This window comes from Macaca fascicularis, chromosome 15 (assembly GCF_037993035.2).
Source record: "Macaca fascicularis isolate 582-1 chromosome 15, T2T-MFA8v1.1".
Taxonomy (NCBI): domain Eukaryota; kingdom Metazoa; phylum Chordata; class Mammalia; order Primates; family Cercopithecidae; genus Macaca; species Macaca fascicularis.
Genome location: NC_088389.1, coordinates 85603653 through 85624174, shown reverse-complemented (window position 1 = coordinate 85624174; position 20522 = coordinate 85603653). Strand labels below are relative to the sequence as shown.

Below are 20522 nucleotides of genomic sequence, written 5' to 3'. Positions count from 1 at the left end.
ATAAACCTTCCTAAATTTATTCAATGAAAATAAGATGTATTAATTCCACTTTGCCCACCAAAATGAAAGAAAATCAAGTATTAAAGAACCTTAACTTCACAACATACTTCAAATATTGATTAATATTCTTATTCTTTATTTATAAAAACTGCCATACAAATTACCTGAAATGGAAATGCAGTAGTCCCAGCTACTGGGGAGACTGAGGCAGGAGAATCACTTGAACCCAGTGCAGCCTCCGCCTCCTGGGTTCAAGTGATTCTCCTGCCTCAGTCTCCCAAGTAGCCTGAGATCGAGCCAGCACACTCCAGTCTGGGCAACAGAGCAAAAGTCTGCCTCAAAAAAGAAAAAGAAAAGAAAAGAAAATGCAGGGAAGGTCAAGGGATTAGAAAAGGACTCAAATTCTGTCATTTACTGATTCTGCAAACACACATGGGGCACTTACATGACTGGCATGTTGTCTAGTAGCAGAATTGGAGAAATGATGATACAATCTGGGAACTCACGTACAAGTGAACGAAAGGAAAAGAAATAAACAATTAAAATATAAGAACACAAAGGAGGGACACCCAAGCTGAACTGAGAAGTCAGGGAAACTTCCTGGAGTCACAGACTCCTGCACAGAGTCTTAAAGAATAGGTGGGGGAGAAGGTCTGATGAAAGAGCTCCCCACATAAACGCAAGAGTGCATGGTACCTTCTGAGCACTGCAAGTAGTTTCTTATGTAGTACCTGGATTGGGGCTGAGGAAAAACGAGAGACAGAGAAGATGAGGCTGGAGATGTGAGTAAATGCCAAATTATTCAGGGCCCTCCATACTACTCTTAAAAAGTTGACATTTGTTTTTTGTTTTGTTTGAAACGGAGTCTCGCTCTGTGGCCCAGGCTGGAGTACAGCAGCACAATCTCAGCTCACTGTAACCTCCGCCTCCCAGGTTCAAGCTATTCTCATGCCTCAGCCTCCCGAGTAGCTAAGATAAAAGGCCCCCGCCACCACACCCGGCCAATTTTTGTTGTTGTTGTTGTTGTAATTTACTTTATTAGAGACACAGTTTTGCCATGTTGGTCAGGCTGGTCTTAAACTCCTGACCTCAAGTGATCCACCCACCTCCGCCTCCCAAAGAGCTGGGATTATAGTTGTGGCCACTGCACCCAGCCATTAAAGAGTTTAGATTTAATTAGAAGTTTATTTTGGCAAAGTGATCTTTAGAAAGATCACTCTGGCAATGGTATGGAGGACATACAAAAATCAAGAGAAGCTAGGGATAAGGAAGTCAGGTAAGAGGCATTTTCAAAACTAGAGAAACAAAGGAAAATGGGAGATAGATTAAGATTAGTTAAGAGACATAAGTACTGTGACATGGTAATATGGAGGTAAGGAAGATGAGTTTAGGATAAATCCCACCTTTCCTGCTTTGGTTATTGATGGATGGTAATACTACAAGGAACATGTCAGTGTTGTGAGACTATTCTAGAAATGTCTGCCCTAATAGAGTTTGAATAGCTGAGTATAGTACCTTACGATGTTGCTATGGAATGAACTGTGTTGCCCAAAATTCCTATGTTGAAGCCCCAACCCCGATGTGATTGATTTTGGAAACAGGTCTTTTAGGGAACAGTTAACATTAAATGAGGACATAAGGGTGGAGTCCTGATCCAACAGAATTGGTGGTCTTCTAGAAAGAAGAAGAGAGGAAAACCTGTCTCACTGTCTACATGCAAGAACTGAGAAAAGGCCACATGAGGACACAAGAAGGTAGCCATCTGCAAGCCACAGACAAAACCCTCATCAGAAGCTGAACCCTGCCAGACCTTGATCTTAGACCTTTCAACCTCCAACACCATGAAAATAAATTTCTGTTGTTTACACCTCTCTAAATAATTTGTTATGGCAGCTCAAGCTGACTAATACAGAATTCAACCTTCCCACAGGCCCTCCTCCAAGGACTATGCTATCATGTACTATGCTTCGCCCCCTTCTTCCAACCATAACCAAGGGAACCACGGCTAGGCTCCTTAATTCAAGGGAAGCCAATCTAAGTACTGACATGAAAAGCATGAATGGACTAGAGTGTCTCTTAAGAACTTAAGAAATATTGAGAGAATGAGCCAATTAATGGTAGAACAAGAGTTGAGAAGACAGAAGGCAGCTGAGTAAGAGATGAAGCAGCTAAAATGAGGTACACACAAGCCAGAGTTATGAGACAGCAAAAACAAGTCTGTTGATAGAGATAGAATACAACCGACATTAAGAGATACAGGCATTCCTTGGGAGATGCAGCACAGCCAATAAGAGGAAAATAGAGTAACTGGTCCCTACAGATGCACAATCACTGATCTCCATTTACAGTGAACTCCATTTTGCCAGAGGTATGTTGTATGAGGCTCTGTTTGCTCCATTTAAACACACCTATTCATTCAAACACACTCTGCTTTGGTATGGTACCATATCATCATATCCAAAAAAAAAAAGAAACTCCTCTCAAGTACCCTTGCTTATGAAATACCCTTGTTCCTTTATTTCATTTGGGCACTGTACTTCCAATAAAGATTTGAGGGAGTTAACTAGCAAGACAATTTTAGTAGGACCACTAAATAATTAATAATCCTACAGAAGAGATAGTTACATCAGAAAAACAAAGTGCAGGGAAGCTCCTACACTTGGTGGGTGAATATAACACTATAAAGTTCTGTTTTGCTCAGAGCCTGAGAGAAGCCATTAGCTGCCACCGAATAAAACATAAATCCACTGTTAAAACAAAGGTAGCTGACGGAGTATGGTGGCTCATGCCTGTAATCCCAGCACTTTGAGAAGCCAAGGTGAGAGGATCACTTTTAGCCAGGAGCTCAAGACCAGCCTGGCCAACAAAGTGGGACCCTGTCTCTACAAAAAAAAAAAAAAAATTCTTAAAATTAGCCAGGCGTGGAGGCACATGCATGTAGTCCCAGCTACTTGGGAGGCTGAGGTGAGAAGATTATTTGAGCCCAGGAGATTGGGGCTATAGTGAGCTATCATTGTGCCACTAAACTCCAGCCTGGGCAACAGAACAAGACCCTGCCCCTAGAAAATGAAAATTAAAAATTAAAAAAAAGGAATGTGAGCTCTCACAAATTTTCATTATACAAATGAAATCTGAGTAACTGTGAACAATATTTACAAACAGTAAAAATATTTCAGACCAAAAATCTCCATTCAGGCCAGGCATGGTGGCTGATGCCTGTAATCCCAGCTTTGGGAGGGCAAGATTGGTGGATCGCTTGAGCCTAGGAGTTTGAGACCAGCCTGGGCAACATCACAAAACCCCATCTCCACAAAAAATTTAAAAAAAATTAGCCAGGAGTGGTGGTATACACCTGTAGTCCCTGCTATTCAGGAGGCTGAGGTGGGAGGATCACCTGAACCCAGGTGGTAGAGGCTGCAGTGACATGTGATCGCACCACTGCACTCCAATCTGGGCCGACAGAGAAAGACCCTGTCTCAAAAAAAAAATTATAAAAATTAAAGAGTTCCACTCATAGGAGGATAGAAATGTTCTTTCTTCAAACTCTACTAGAAAAATTAAGCCAAGTATACATGTTAAAACCTTAAGGTACCACTAAAAAAACAGAAGTAGATTCTACATAATATACACACCAAAATGAAAGAAGATGAACTAAAAATACTCGAGCAATTTAAAAGAGGTTAGGAATGGGAAAACAAGGAAAAAGGAGAAACCACAGTAAACAAAAAACACAAAACAAGGGCAATGAAATAAATCCAGATATCCATATTCACAATAAACACAAATGGGTTAGACTCATTTTTTAAAGAACAGACTCGGAGTCCAAACCTCAACAATGAAATGGAGATTTACAGAATAAGTAGTTTATTTATATTTTAAAAATATAAAAAATAGTATATGGGCCACATAAAAATATGTATACACATACTTTCCTCATATTCAACAATGGATTAAAAGGACACATTCTAAAATGACAGTAGATGGGAGTAGACAGATGGAAGTAGTAGCCTCATATGTGGGGACTCAACGTGGGAATTTAGCTTTCTCTTTTTTTTTTTTTTTTTTTAAAGGAAACTGTATTTTTATAACGGTTTTAAATTATGCATGTAAAAAGCAGTTGGGCTGAAATATTTATGCATAAAATAATATAATATCCACAATTTGCTTCAAAAACTTCCAGGGAAGGGACAAGGGAAATGTCTGAGACAAGAGAAGAAACAAGACTGACCATGAACTAGTACTTGTTAAAACAGAATGATGGGTATATGAGGATTCACGACATTTATGTACATTTGAAATTTCTCATAATAACTATTACAAAAATAAGACAGCCAATATGTGAAAATGTTAGCAATATCCAGTTTTAGAGGCTAGGACTAGAGATGATTAGTGTAATATTTTTCAAATCCTCCTTATCCTTGTTTGGCAAAAAAAAAAAAAAAAAAAAAAAAAAAAATTTCACCTAAAACTATAATACTAAGTTTTTTGGAAAAAAATAATGTTACCATTGGTAAATTCTCCCAGAACAATAATTTATTCAGCTAGACTACTTAATTCCAGCAAAACTAAAGGAAATATTATGAAAACATTTCTTCAAAATATAATATCTCATAAGGAATCATTTTCAGTTTTACTATTAAAAACAAAGCTTCATTCTCATTTTCTGATGCTATTCTGCTTCTAATTTTACCAAGCTGTTTGAGATACAGGCCTTAGAAGCAGATACTTATTGCCCTGGATTAGTCAACTTCTCATCAGAGAGCAGGAGGGCAGGAAGTGATGAACAACTATTGCTGTTCTACTTTCGAACATATGTTCAAAAACCCCACCTTTGTGAATTATAGGGGATCCCAAGAAAGTATAAACATAAACCTGTTTCAGTTTAAATAAAACTTATTTATCTTCCATGAATATTCAAATGACAATATAATGAAGAGTCACACAATATATATAAGCTAACACTAAATTATGGAAAAAAGGCATGTTAATCCACAATTATATAAACATACACAAATCAAAATCACTACATTGACCAAGAATCCACATACTCTAAGAAAGTTTGGTGAAAATAGTATCATATCGTATTTTCCTGTTAATTTTCTAATGGAGGGGATGAAGCCTACTGAAAATGAAAATAAATATAATATGGAAATTGAATATTTTCTTACAAGTATTCTTACATAACAAATGTATTTATACCAAAAAACATGTTCATTACATTTGCTTTGGCTTTTGAAAGTTAGTTTTATTTTTAAGATTGTTGGTCTGAGGCAAAATGCTCTTTCAAACAGTATATATGTTCTTAACTTATCTGCAGATTCTCTAAAACACATACACAAGTTTTATAAAGAATATTAGCAGATTCATATCCGCTTCCATAATTATGTATTTATATTTTATGATACTTTGAGTTAAATACCCTTATTTACTGCTTACACTCATCTATAAAGTTAAAGTTGAAAGGGGCCTCAAAAAACACATGGGTCACAGAGAAGCTAAAGCTCACTGAGAGTTGATTACGTAACAAATCAGTGGTATGTCTAGGATCAGAACCCTGGACTGCTGGACTAACTCAACCGACCCTCTGGAAGGCTAATTTTCCTTTTCTAAAAATATTTAGACCAATCAATTCTGTTTATAGCCCATTGCATTATATTTATTTCCTTCCCTATTAACCTTCACCCATAATTTAAAAAAAAACAAAAAACAAAAAAAGAGTCCAGAATACACATTAGAGAACTATGGATTCTAACACTTTCTCTCCGAACACCCATTTTGCATACTTTTCATTCATAATGTTCTCTTCATGTATCTCTGTTGGACAGGGTACCCTCCCCTCAAACTGTTAACTCACACCAAACATGGTGACTGAGGGGAAAGATTTAAGTTCTTCTCAGAATTAAGATTTGGCCTCTTCTGTTCTCTCACTCCTCAGTTAAACTCAAAGGAATTTAGGTTGTTGGGCAGAATGCCCCTGTTTGTATCACATTTTCAGTGTTAAGGGTCAAGACACAACATGCCAGGCATATTTCTTGCATAGAACCAGGCAGGGGGATTCTTCCAAGAGCTGCCCTCGCAGGTGAACACAACAATGTGTCAATGCCAAACTCCAGAGGCAGCTAGCTGCCCACAAAGCACTCACGGTAGCCACATTATTGTATTGGGGGAAACCTAAAACATGCAGAAGACTTAACTTTGTGCCATAGAATTCTTCAGTGCAGTTCCTACACTGGCAACAAATTCTCCAGGGAAATTCAGGCTCTTACCTCCTGCCCTTTTCCCTGCCTGGAATGAGGCAATTCAATGAGTCCAGGTCGACTGTGTCCTGGTGCTTGTAAAAAGCATTTGGGCTTTCGCCTGTCATCCCAGCACTTTGGGACGCTAAGGCAGGCAGATCACCTGAGGTCGGGAGTTGAAGACAAGCCTGACCAATATGGAGAAACCCAGTCTCTACTAAAAATACAAAATTAGCCAGGCGTGGTGGCACATGCCTGTAACCCCAGCTACTGGGGAGGCTGAGGCAGGAGAACCACTTGAACCCAGGAGTCAGAGGTTGCTGTGAGCTGAGATTGCACCATTGCACTCCAGCCTGGGCAACAAGAGTGAAACTCCATCTCAAAAAGAAAAAACAAATTGAAAGCATTTGGTACTCAAAAGCGTACCCATGGGACCCAGAAATATAGTTGGCAGCAGGTCTCTGTTGTTAGAACCTATCAACTGCTGTCGGAGGTGATAGTACAAAAAATGTCTCATTTCTCAGCTGCCCTCTCACGGACAGGATCTCCATTGAGTTTGTGAGATCTTGATGACACTGGGGCAGAACAATAGGTGGCTTGTCAGTTGTGACTGAGTGGCTCCTCAGGGGAAAGTGTTAAATGATGGAGACAATATTTCCAATACAGAGAAAACTGTGGAACTAGGAGGTAGGAGAGAAGACCATAATATTACAACCATGTGCTTCAACTTATCTCCCCATCCAACTTCACGTTCTACTATTCTCCCAAGATCATTTTCTAGGACTTTCCCAACTCTTAAAATAACTCTACTTCCACAATTTCTCTATTACTGTTCCAAATGGCTTCTCCTGGAATCTTTTCTACAAAAATTATGAAAAGCGTTGTATATTATATAAACTCCTTAGGTATCACTGAGCTATAAGTACTATACATAATTAGATATTTTTATCCTTCCCCATCCATCAGCACCTCCTAAATTCAGTCAGTGGCTTTCATGACTTCCCTTTGCTGAACGTGGACAGGAACAAAGTTTACAAACTTTACTCAGGAAAGGGCAGGCTCAAATTTCTCATCAGAAGTCCTCTGGGAAGAAAACAGCATTTTGGAATAATATTTAATGTGGCTGTTTTTCTCTCCTATACTGTGCTCGTGGTAACTAGTGGTTTGACGCCTGTTGGTTCAGTTTCAACTCTGCACAGAGAAGTACAACAGATGCATGTACTGAGAAGGGCTTGTGAACAATCACATTCTCTCTCTCCCTCTCTCGGCCCATTCTTTGCAATACTTTTTGTGGAGTATTTAGCAATTCAGAACCCTTAAATTCAGCAGACAGAAGAAATCAACACTTTTTTTTTCAATTATCAATCTTAATTACTTGAAGATGTAAGAAAATTTTGTAAGCTTTTACTCTTTCCAAACATGTAACTTGTTAAGACCACATTTAATAGATTCAGTAGAGAGTCAAAGAAAATACTATAACTTTTCCAGGGTTCCCTAACTCAGACCTTTTATTAAGCCATCCCATTTTTCCAGCCATTATTAGGTGGGGTATTGAAAAGTCTATATAATGAAATGCCAATAATTATCTGAACAGTTTCATGCAAAAGTAATCTCATTCAGCTACTCGAAGATTTGGGGTCAGAGAAAGAAGGAAGAAGGATTTAAGGAGGACAAAGGCTTAAAAGCCTTAATCAGAGGGGATGTCTACCCTGACAAGAGTCCCTAAGTAACAAACTAACTTTCCATATCATTTCACTGATGTAAAAAGGCAACTTTCTTCCTCAGGAACATAACCACCACCAAATACTCCAAGAGGCAAAACTTTCCAAATATATATTCATCACTAGAATGTCTAAAATGTAGGCTTGGTTGCAATACACAATTTAAAGCAACAATCTGTTATTTGGGGTTCTTAAAAATGCTATTCAATAACAACTAATAATAAAATTGCATTTAAGAATTGATTGCTATTGCATCTGTTATAATAATGACTTTCCCAGAAAATAAAATAGGCTACATAGGTAATTTTTTAGGTAATGAAATTGGCATCAGTTTTAGTGTTTGAAATGAAACCATTTGTTTATAATACCTTCCATATATCCTATCCCTGTTTTCTTAAACAAAACCTATGTCCTTTACAAATATGTATTTCTTTCAATCCTACCAAGAGCTCCATACTTTATACCCTCATTTTCAGGTAAGAAAATTGAGGTTCAGAAAGATAGTGTTTTCTCCTACATTCATGAAGCTTTTAAGCAACAGAGCTGTCTTACCTATGCTGTAAAGTACACAGTTTTGTGATACTTTCTTTTCCATTGCTGAAAATTAGGTGTAATTTTTACACTACTGAGGATCCCAAGACACACCCCATAGTACTTCAAAGAAGTAGAAACAAATTTGAAAATTGCAAACTACAAAATTCAGCTTATTCAAAGTAATGACACTTAAAAGTATCAATTCATCTGAGAAAAGACATGGAGAAGAATGTGTTTGATGTATGGCAAGACACAAATAACAGGGGAGGAAAGGAAGAAGAAATAATTGAGGAAGCTGAAAGGGAGAAGGGATGGAAAGATGGAATGACACTGAGATGATTTGGAAAACTCTCAGAAAATTCCTTAGCATTCACCAGGCTAACAGAATATAGAGCAAAGTGGTGATGACTGAGGTTACAGACGCAGAGGAAGAATTGTCATTTCTCCTACCAAAGTGAAATCTGATCTCAAAGGAAGAACTTCAGCTCCCTTTTCCTTCACTCACTAAGTAGCAAAACACAGAGTCATTAAGTCTGAGTCACTTCCCTTGTGACTCAGTTGTCAAAATCCTGTAAGATAAGGTATTCAGAAGTGTTTGGAAATGGGAAGAAATATGGAAGTATTAGACATTTATTATTAGCAACAGTATTAGCATCAGAATGGCTAATCATGTTTCCTAATTTTAAAAAATAAACAGCAAAAAGAAAATTATATACATATATATAAATATAGATATTCAGATGATACTTATAACGCATCCCAAAAAAACCACACCAATTCATCAAGTATTAAGTGAGCACTTACATATTCCTAGCCATGTGTATAGGAAGATTTAGCATGTGTATAGTAAGATTTAGCATGAAGGTACTTGCATAGGATTCTTCAATTCTCAAATAAATTTTTTTCATATCTAATTTTGTAGTTATAATTTTCTATTATTTTTAAGAGAACCACCCCAAATTCCATATACTTCAGGCCCCCATGTCTTTATCCACCTCTGTCACGGAAGCATATGACAAAAGAAGAATGAGGACAAGTATCTAACTTCTGAGTTCCCAATTTACTGGAAAACAGTAAGTAATTACGGGGCAACATGATAGGTAAAGTTCTCAGTACAGAGGAATCCAATACTGCCAACATGAGTCAGAAAGAATTTGTAAGAGTTATGACAGATGAATCATCTTGAAGTATGAGCCGATCAGGAGAGTGCGGAGGAGAGCAGTAAAGGGAAAGGCATTTCTTATGAAGGGAAGGACATCTGCTAAGGCAACAAAACCATCAAGAACCCAGAGAACTTGATGACAGTGAGGCTGCAGCACTTGGGTCCAGAATGACAAGAGCTATGAAGGTAATGTTTCCATGGCCTCATTGGGGCTTTGCCCTGCGAGCAAGCTGGACCATGCAGGGACACTGGGGAGGGAGTTTGGAGGGTACAGGGATTACTAAAATTTATTTTCTGATAAAACAATTCTGATAATAGTGTAAATATTTCAACAAAGAGGGAAAAGAACTAATGATAATACAACCAGATGTTAAGCTTTTAAAACAACCTAATCAAAAAAGAATGAGAGCCCAGATGAAGGCAATGGCAAGAAAACAGAGAAAAGATACAGACTCATTAATTACAGGCAATCAAAAGAACTCAGTGACCACTTGGTGACTGTTAGGGCCAGGAGGGGTGAATGAGTGACAGAAATAGAGGTTGACTCTCCCAATGATTTTAATCTGGGAAACTACAACTGTCAGGACATCATTTAGCTGAAAGAACAAGAGCAGAAAGATAAATATATGGTTTTAGAGGAAAGAGAAATATGGTTATATTCTTTTTGGACATACTGAGCTTGAAATGCCTCTAGAAAACAGGAAATAATAGAATTTTAATTTCATGAAGGTAGGACGTTTTGTGTTGCTGTTGTTTTCTTTTTCTCTTGGGGCTATATCCCCAGCACCATAAATAATGGTTGTGAGATAAATTAAAAATCATAGTGGAATCAATAACATTCCTGCAAGTTCCAAGATGGAACAGTGTACATATATAGATGAGCGTATTATCTAAAAAAAAAAAAAAAATTGTCATGATCCTTTCTTATTCAGCTCCATACTAAACCAAAACAAATGTACCTTTGGTGTTTCTGTTAATTGAACATGCATACACACAAGAAAAAAATAAAATTTGTTCACGATAAAAAAAGTATTTTTCATAATCTGTACCAAATAATTCCTAGAGAGAACCCTGTAGTCCTCTGCCAGCAAAGAGGTGTTACTGTCTAAATCTGCTGATAAGCTTGTCGGTCACTGATAGTCTACACAGTTGAGAATATACTGAGAAAAATTCAGCAAGAAATGACAATTTACATGTTGCTGGCAAGATTCCAGGTAGTTCAGATGAGGGAGAACTGCATAAAGGAATCCAAATTATTATGAACCTATCTGAACACGTACCTTAGCCATATAAGAAAAATAAGCATGGAGCAATTCGATCCCCTAATTACTAATTCACAGATAATGTAACAAGCTACACTATTTAGTTACCATACGTAATTCTATAGGATTCATTGGGGTTATCTTGATAAGTGATATTTTCTCCATGAAAGCATTTTAAAAAGGCTTATCTTTCAATTAATATGACTATTTGTTTCTTAATTAACTCATCTACTATTTAACTGCCTCCATTAACTACTTTTACTCTGGCACTCAAAGGACTAAATGTTAATATTAACAGCATAAACCAACTTTTACTTTTGTAATAATCTAGAGAGGACATCTGCTTTAAATGTAGTTTGATTTTGTTTGTCACTTCAACTAAGTGATCAGAAGGTACAGACAATATATAAACATTACAAATGACCCAAAAAAGGCTGAGTGGTTCCAGCCAACATAACAGGTTTTCATAACAGAATGAAGACATCTTGTTTCTTGATTTCATCTGACCTTATAGCTTAGCTGCATGAGGTAAAGTTGTGTTGACCAATACAGTAGCCAGGAACCACAATGAAACAAGCCACTACCCAGCACTTATACCTTGGCCAGTTCTAAAGGCAATATGATGTAAGGGTAAAAGACATAGCATATTTTGGAGAGCTTTTTTTTTTTTTAAGAAAGTAAAATATCTCGATAATGTTTATACTTATTATACGTTGAAATAATAATTTGAAGAAAGTGGGTTAAATAAAATATATCATTAAAATTAATTTCACTTACTTCTGCTTTTTTCTTTACTGTGGTTACAGACAACTTAAAATTACATGTGTGGCTCACATGATATTTCCACTGGCCAGAGCTGATCTAGAATGATGCAGATCATCCCCTCTCCGACTCTTGGTGTGTTTGATGATCTGAATTGCAACATATACAGAATGGCAATTATTTGAATAATTTCAGCACCAAATTACTCCTTTGTTATCCAATTCACTATATGACTATCATATAAATTTGTCACAGGAGTGACAGATAAAGCTATCAAAAATGATAAGAATTACAAAAAATATGCAAGTGGGTGAGGAATATTTAGCAAGCAGTCAAAATAAAGCATTGGGTTCAATACTGAAACTACTGTGCTGTGCTTAAACTCTTCATAAGGTAGGATACAAAAGTTTATGGAAAGCCTCAATAATCTCCTGACTTTTTACTTAATCATCTCCTATCTTTCAAAATTAAATATCTTTTACATCTTTTTTACAATTACCAGTAGTATTTTTTAAACTACTGACTTACGTATTTTGAAGCTCCAACATTTAAATAAGGGCATTTAAATTTTCTGTTATGTTTATCAAAATGAGGCATGAATTTAAGAAGACTGAGAAACACTGTCAAATACAAAAGTCAGACGCACACAGTTGAATCCAAAGGGGATCAGAATATGCCACTCCAAAATATGCTACTTTGGCATCAGGATTATTTTGAACTGAAGGCAAATAGGAAATGGAAGACAGGAGCACTCCCTGCCCTGGCCCTTTCTGCGTAAAAGTAGAACACAAAATTTCCTTTGTAAATGCGACATAAGTAAAGATGATCATCTCTCCCTTACCAGTGAGAACAACTTTTATTATGAAAATGATGCAAAAACCCCAAATCTATCCTCTTCTTTGGGTCTCTTTTCTGTGTAGCCCCCATGCACGTAAAATTAAAAAGATCGATTAAATGTTAATCTGTGTTTTGTTAGTTTTAATTAACAGGCCTCACTTATAGAACCTCAGAGAGTAAAGTTTTTCCTCCCTCACAAAAGCAAGAATGAATATGTACCATAAGACAATGGACAAAGTGCAGGAGAGTTCTAAATGACTTAAAAACTCTTTAATGGTATATCCATGCAATGACTACTACTACTCAGCAATGATCAGTACTAAACTATGAATACAGGCAACATGGATGAATCCCAAAATAATTACATAGTGAAAGAAGTCAGACAAAAGAGAACATACTGTATGATTCCATTTATTTAAAGCTCTAGCAAATGCAAACTAGTCTATAGTGATATAAAGCAAATGAGTAGTTTACTTGGAGATGGGAGGGGTGGGTAGAGGAAAGGATTACCAAGGGGTATGAGGAAATTTTTGGGGGTGATGGATATGTTCACTATCTTGATTGTGGGGGATAGCTTCACAACAGCCAAAATTCAACAAATTGTATACTCTCAATATCTGCAGTTTATTGTCAATTATAACTTATAACACAATAAAACAGTTAAACAGTCCCTCCCACCTCCTTGAGAAAAGGATAGGGGCTGAACAGGTTGACTTTAGCATCCAACAGATGTTCACTGAACATCTTAATAAAGCTAGCTAGGGAGCAATAATCCAGGCCCCAGGGCCATTTCTTCTCATTTTCCTACCTCAGCCACAAAACAAAGCTAAAAATACTTTGTGACTTAGTCTAACCCAATATATAATCAATAGATTATATCAGAATGAAGAGCCGTATCCAATGCTGTAAAACAGCATAGGATAACTACATTTCCTAGCCCAGAAAACTGAATGTGATGGGAAAGGGGAGGAAGGGTCAGACAACACTCCACTGAATCATACCGATGAGGCCCCTGTAGTCCCAAATTGGAATATGAGGCCAGGCGCAGTGGCTCACGCCTGTAATCCCAGCACTTTTGGAGGCTGAGGCGGGGAGATCACCTGACCTGAGGTCAGGAGTTCAAGCCCAGCCTGGCTAACATGGTGAAACCCCGTTTCTACTAAAACAAAATACAAAAGAAAATGAATGCTGTCCAGAAGAGGATTCAGGCCTGACTTATTAAAATGCAAAAACCTGGGAGACTTGTGGGGAGTGAGAAGCAGAGGAGGAAATACATAAGCTTTATGAAATTTATCTAGTAATGCCTTAGACAAAGCAGGACCTATTAAGGGGGCTGTTATGGTCTGAAAGTTTATGTTCCCCCCAATTTCATATGTTGACATCCTAACTCCCAAAGTAATGGTATTAGGGGGTGGGGCCTTTGGGAGGCAATTAGATCACAAGGGCAGAGTTCTAATGAGTGGGATTAGTGCCCTTATAAAATAGGTACCAGAGAACAGCCTTGCCCTTTCCACACCACATGAAGACACAGCAAGACAGCATCATCTACGAGGCCCTCACCATTCACAGAACCTACCAGTGCCTTGATCTGGGACTTCCCAGCCTCCAGAACTATGAGAAATAAATTTTTGTTTATAATGGACTCACTGCTTGATATCTTGTTAGAGCACCCCAAATGAACTAAAACAGGGGCCTAGCAAGGTATAAGAGAAACTGGACATATCTTAAATATATCAGAGAGGAGTTTTTAACTTGTAGAATAATCATTAATCTTTATGACTCTATCATCATGGTTTTGTTAGGTTAGTGGTATCTCATGAACACAGAAGGATAGCTTCTCATGACCATTTTCTATGACAGTTCCCTGAAGCAAAGTATCCTATGGGGCCACCTGAGTACATAATATAAAGTTATTGTGAAATTAACAATATGACTATTAACGCTTAATTTTAAGCAGAGATCAAAATTTTTAAAAATACATTCTCCACTGGTGTCCTATATGCCATGTGGTAGTGAACTGTATCATACCTCTTCAAAAGACCTGAGACATCAGTTCAAACAAACGCTATTAGTATCAACTCAAATTATATGAACGTTTAATAATCTCAGATCAGATTATGCTTACTGAGAAAGACAGCAATTGGTGAAATCTATTGATCAACAGCTCTATCTATTCATTTGTTATAACAAAATAATGTAAGTATCTTCCTTTTCAAAATATGTGTTTTGGGGATTTTCTTGTGGGAGTGGTATATGGGTGATCCAATTACAGGCAAGTTTTCTGTCTTCTTTTCACTTGTACCTTCCATACCTTTTTAAATGTGCTATTTACTAAAATAAATAATTACCTTGTGTATTTTTAAAAATAAGCAACAACAGTAAGTTTTTCCTTAAGTTTTGTGTTTTTCTTTTTTTTTTAATAAGTGTTTCATTTTTCACTTTCTCCTCATACACTTATTTATAACACCTCGGATCTGCAAGTGGTTTACAAGAAAATAACAATGAATGTTGCTTTTGCAGACACAAATAAAACTAAAAGGTGGATAAAGATAAGAATTCCCTAAACAAAACAAATTTAACCACTGCAGGCAGACAGGCCAGAAAAGAAAAAAAAAGCAAGAATTTGTCTCTTTTTATCTTTTTTTTTTTTTTTTTTAAACTTAGTTGGCCAGATCTGGAAGAATGGTTCTAATGGTTTCGTTAACTCAACAAATACAACTGCAACACCTAAAAAACATAAAATAAAAATAAAAAGTTTTTATTTTATGTAACATAAAATCCCTTTTATTAATCATATTTTCCCAAAATGGGGAAACATTTCTGAAGGAAAAAAAGATTATGCCATATATTACCCCACAAAACATGTATAAGAAAGTTTTTAGATCAATGGAATTTAAAGAATAAATTCTGTTGTTTTAATCAGACTCAAAAACCACTGAGATATTTACAACACAATGTTTCAGCTTTGCCAAATTTAGCGCTTTACTATTTTTAAGAACCATTAAAAGAAATATTTTAAGAAAACAAATGCTTTTATAAAACACTTCAAAAGAAAATTAATGCTCTGTCCACAAAAAGGAAGGTCATAGAGGCACAATTTCCCAATGAACACCCAGAGAAAGAAAATAAGTGGCCTCAGGCCAAAGATAAAATACCTTTGTCCTCAAATAGCAGTTTCCCTTTCTTGCCAAACATCAGATTACCCCAGTAATGATCAGACTATGCACTAGCCTCCAATATGATCTCACTGCCTCAGGGTCTCACTAGCTTACAGACTAGGTCTCTTTGAGAACCTTGTTATGGGCTAAATTATGTCTCCTAAAAATCCACAGGATATCCTAATTCCCTGTACCTCAGAATGTAACTGTACTTGGACATAAAGGTTAAATGAGGACACTAGGGGTGGGCTCTAACACAATATGACTGGTTCCCTTATAAAAAGAAATTAGGCCATAGACATACACAGAGGGAGAGTATGTGAAGAAACAGGGAGAACTCAGCCATCTACAAGCCAAAGAGAGAGGCTCGGTAGAAACCAATCCCACCAACACTTTGATTTTAGCCTTCCGGCCCCCACAACTGTGAGGAAATAAATTCCCGTGGTTTCAGCCGCCCTCCCACTCTGCGGTATTTTGTCAAGGCAGCCCTATCAAACTAATACAGATTTTGGTACCAGGAAATGGAGTGCTGCTGTAACAAACACCAAAAATGTGGAAGTGGCTTTGGAACTGGGTAACAGGTAATGGCTACAAACGTTTTAGGGTGCATGGTAGAAAAAGACCAGATTGCACTGAAGAGGTTGTTAGAAATATAGACACTAAACGTGTTTCTGGTAAAGTCTCAGAAGGAAATGTGAAACGGGTTACTGGAAAGTGGAAACTTCAAGAGATAAAATTCAGCCTATACTTCATTGCTCTCCATTAATTGCTCTTCCCCATCCAAACTTTTCCCCTGGGCACAAACCCTCTATCGCACTCCAGAAATATACAAATTGAATACGCTCTTCAGTACCCCTGCCCACTCACATCCAAGCCTCTTCCATACACCATGTCAATTTTCAAGGCAAAACCACTGACTTAAGCTCACTTCATACCAAAAATCTTTCATTTCCACCCTCTTATCTCAAGACCAAAGCCCCCTATGTGTGTTATTTACTAACCACAATGATAAGAGCAAGTAATCCCTATACTTAACTACTTTCCTAGAATCCCTGTAACATTTTTTATGTGTAAAACCTTTCTATAATTTCTCCCATTAGATTCTTGCAACTAAGACCCTACGCTACTGGAGCAGAATCGTATTTATTCTGTGTTCTCCTCAATGCCTAACCCAATACAACAGTCTTCCTAATCCACCTATTACTACCTATTACATGAATACCTCGGATCTTCTCTGGAAACATATCACAGGAAGGCAATGGATTCCTCACCACTGGTTTCCTTTATTGAGAAGTAGTTATTTATCTCCTTAGTCTTATTATCCCACATGGAATCCCACTAAAATTATTTAATCACAATATATCAATGTTACCATGCTAAATATCATTTCCGAACTGTACTTATATAAATGTTCCCCTTTGTATGACACTAATTTACAAGAAAAAAATGAAACTTTTATTGTTATAAATATGGAGTTGATAATGTATGTAACAATATCAAATGAAATCCTACTTCAAGCCAAATAACTATTTTTAAAAGTACATGTAACTGTTTCGGACATATATCATCATTTATAGGCACCATCAAGCAGTCCTAAATTCACCAGGAAGTTGTCTGCTTCTTCACTTTAAAGTGTAGGATCTTTCTCTGGCAGATGTGCTATTCGCTCTACCATATTTGGGGACATTCTGGTCCAACTTTGCCTCAAAATATTTCATGAAATTCAGAGTACTTTGTATGTTTCCAAATATACAAAATGTAGCCAACCTGCAACTCAACCTGAGAGACAAGACTATGTCGGATCTGGGATGTAATCTGGAGAAAATAATCTGCCTCTAACTCAGGATAGCTACGTTCCGGGCAATTCATTGTTCTTCTCCAGCTTTTAAATCCCTTAATCCCAATTCTAGACAATGGATTCACTTCATCATTTGTCAAGCAAAATCTCTCCATCCTAGCAGTTAAAAACTAAAAGTGGCCAACTAGGCCTAAATCCATGAAAGTTACATTTCAAGGATTTCCAAGAATCTCTCTCAATAGCTTCAACTTGTAGAAATAAACTAGACTCTGAGAACAGCTTCTATTCCTCACAGTTAGGTGCATTTAAATGCATCTGAAAAGGAAAGATGTCTTTAAGGGCCAACCAGAGCAATGTCTAGGTGATAGGACTTTGAAACACATTAAAAACTGACTAATGATACCTCCCTTTCCAAGCCACAACCATCAGGCCCAGTCAATAAAAAGAAGTGTGGTAAAGAGACAAAGAAAACCAGAACTAGAGAAGGTACGTGAAAAGAATAAACACAGAAAGGAACAAAGGGAAAAAAAGAAACATGTAAGAAATAAGGTACACCATAATCTATTAGTAATACGTTGAGAATAATCTTCCTAAGTTTGTTAGTTTTGGCAAACGAGATAGGAAAGAGGAATGGAGAGTCAAAGGGTACCCAAAACTAGTTTTGCCTACGTTGCACACAAGGGCACAGGTGCATCCATCCAAAGCGCGGTATTGTATTAGAAGATCAGGTCAAAGAACTTCAAGTTTTGCTAGGTTTTTATTTATATTTTTTATTTACTTATTTATTTATTGAGTCAGAGTCGTCTCGCTCTGTCGCCCAGGCTGGAGTGCAGTGGCATGATCTCGGCTCAATGCAACCGCCGCCTCCTGGGTGCAAGCGATTCTCCTGCCCCAGCCTCGCTAGTAGCTGGGACTACAGACGCGTGCCATCACGCCCCACTAATATTTGTATTTTTAGTAGAGACAGGGTTTCATCATGTTGGCCAGGATGGTCTTGAACTCCCGACCTCAAGTGATCCACCCACCTCGGTCTCCCAAAGTGCTGGGATTACAGGCGTGAGCCACTGCGCCTGGCCAAGTTTTGCTAGGTTTTTTAAACACTATTGTTTGCCGAAATTCCATCAAGTGCTAAGGCATACATTATACAAATTTAGATGGTTCCAACATTACAAGATGTTCACTGTAATCACTCACACCCAAATTCAACATGTAAAACTCCCAAGCCCGAAGCCATCACCTCCTCCTCGTTAGTTTTCAGATAAGGTGTTATTCTATAAAAGGTAACCTAAACCAGGAATTTCTAGGGAAACACGAAGGGGATGTTTACATCAAACTATCTACAAGGCAGGTCAAGGCAGTCTGGTCACTTATCAGATTCCTTCTCTATGACATCAAAAGAACATGGAGAAGTTTTCCTTCTAGGCTGGTGAAGTCATAGTCCTCTTATCTATCTGGTGATACCTACCAAACACTAGCCTCCAACCACAGCCCCCACTGCACAAAGACAGTGCCCATTGCCGGGGTCTTCCCAAGCAGAGCACCTCAACAGCGCCACCGCGGAGGAGAGGTCCCCGGGGACCCCCCACTCGCCCCCAGTGACTGCGCAGTGGCCTCCACCTCCCGCCGGCGCCTGGCCACTTCTCCTCCCCCGCAGTCTCCGCTTGGATTTCCATGTGACTGCAGGGAAGAATAGCCCGGCCTTTGTGCCTCTACAAAGAATGCAAGCAAAAATGTACACCATCACCACCCGACAAACGCGGTACTCCGCAAGGCACAAAGCGTCTCCCAAACATCGCTTCCCTAGGAACATCCGGCATCCTGGGGCTGCCAAATCACAGACAAAGGCGCCCATCAGAGCGGGGGGTGAGGGCATTAAGGGAGAGACAAGACCAACATGCTCCCACCAACGGGAGCTGCGGTTAAAAGGGCATGGGCGCCAGGGGTGGGGGACGGGGAACCGGTACCAATTAGCGGCTTGCCTTGGGGTCCCCGAGGCTAAGGCGAGAACGCAGGACCGGGAGCATTGCTGCCCACTCTCTACCGCACCCCGCGCAGCCCGGCACCGCGTAACGGCGGACAGGGCATTCGGGCGCGGCCCCGGCAGCGGAGAGCAACAGGCTCCCGCGCCCCGGAGGCCTGGTCTGCGCTCCGGACCCCCAGGCTAACACCCCACCCCCCGCCCCCCGACACCAAGACTGTGCCCCTCTGGGTCAAGGAAAAGGAAGAACTTTTAAACCTCTTAGAGTCAGCGAGAGCAAAAGAAAGGGGTAGGGGTGGCTGAAAGGTCTAGGATTATCCATCGCGGGGGTGGGAGGAGTGGAGACTTGCGAGTAGCAAAGGAAACTTCTAGACCCCATCCTTTTAAAAAGCCACAGCAGCGGCATCCGCGAAGCGCCTGGCCGCGCGGGGTGGGGCAAGCGCACCGCCCCACAGCCCGCCACCACCCCCACCCCCGCGCGCCGAGCCCCGGGCGCCCGCGCACCTTCCCCGCCGGCGCGCGCGCAGGGCGCGGGGGCGCGCCTCGGCCTCCGGGCCTGGGCTCACGCGCCGCTTACCCGGCTCGCGGCGGCCGCCCAGGGCCGGGACGCGAGGGGGCAGAGGGCTAGGGAGCAGGGGTCGCCGGGGCCTCTGGATGCCTCGCTTCGCCCACGCTCGCTGTCTTCTGAAGTAACGGCCCGGCGAGGAGCTTCGGGATCAAAGCGCACACTCACGCGTGACTGAGAAACTTAATCCCGCGGCGGCCCGACGCCAGCCTCGCGCTCCGCCGCGCCCCCTCCCCCAGCGCGCGCCGCACTTGCGCCGACCGGGGCTGCCGCGGAGGCGGCGGCGGGGCCCAGGCTGCTGGGGCTGCCGTGACGCCTGCGACCGGCGGGGCGGCGGGCGCGCCTCGGCCAATCAGGGGACGCGGCCTAGCGGGCCGGTGCGGGATTTTAAACTCGCTCCTGGGCCGCTAGGCCTGGGGTGTGGGTAGTGGACTTATGAGGTGGTCAGATAAAATACAGACTGGCCTGTTAAATGGGAATCTCAAAAAAGGAATAATTTTAGTACAAGT

The 20522-nt window shown here is 39.6% G+C and overlaps 1 protein-coding gene across 33 annotated transcripts in view; it reads right to left on the bottom strand.

The window, feature by feature from the left end:
- The window catches only part of MPDZ (multiple PDZ domain crumbs cell polarity complex component), a 174323-nt gene extending 154014 nt beyond the window's left edge, over positions 1-20309 (bottom strand). For 24 of the 33 annotated variants that reach the window (XM_074015754.1, XM_074015770.1, XM_065530519.2 and 21 more), the window contains exon 1: positions 20026-20309. The gene's annotated coding sequence lies outside the window, so the exon portion shown is untranslated. Of the gene's footprint in view, positions 1-19952 lie in introns of all 33 variants that reach the window. The other 9 variants (XM_015437163.4, XM_045373240.3, XM_065530523.2 and 6 more) reach the window with 2 other exon arrangements.
- Positions 20310-20522: the final 213 nt, after the last annotated feature.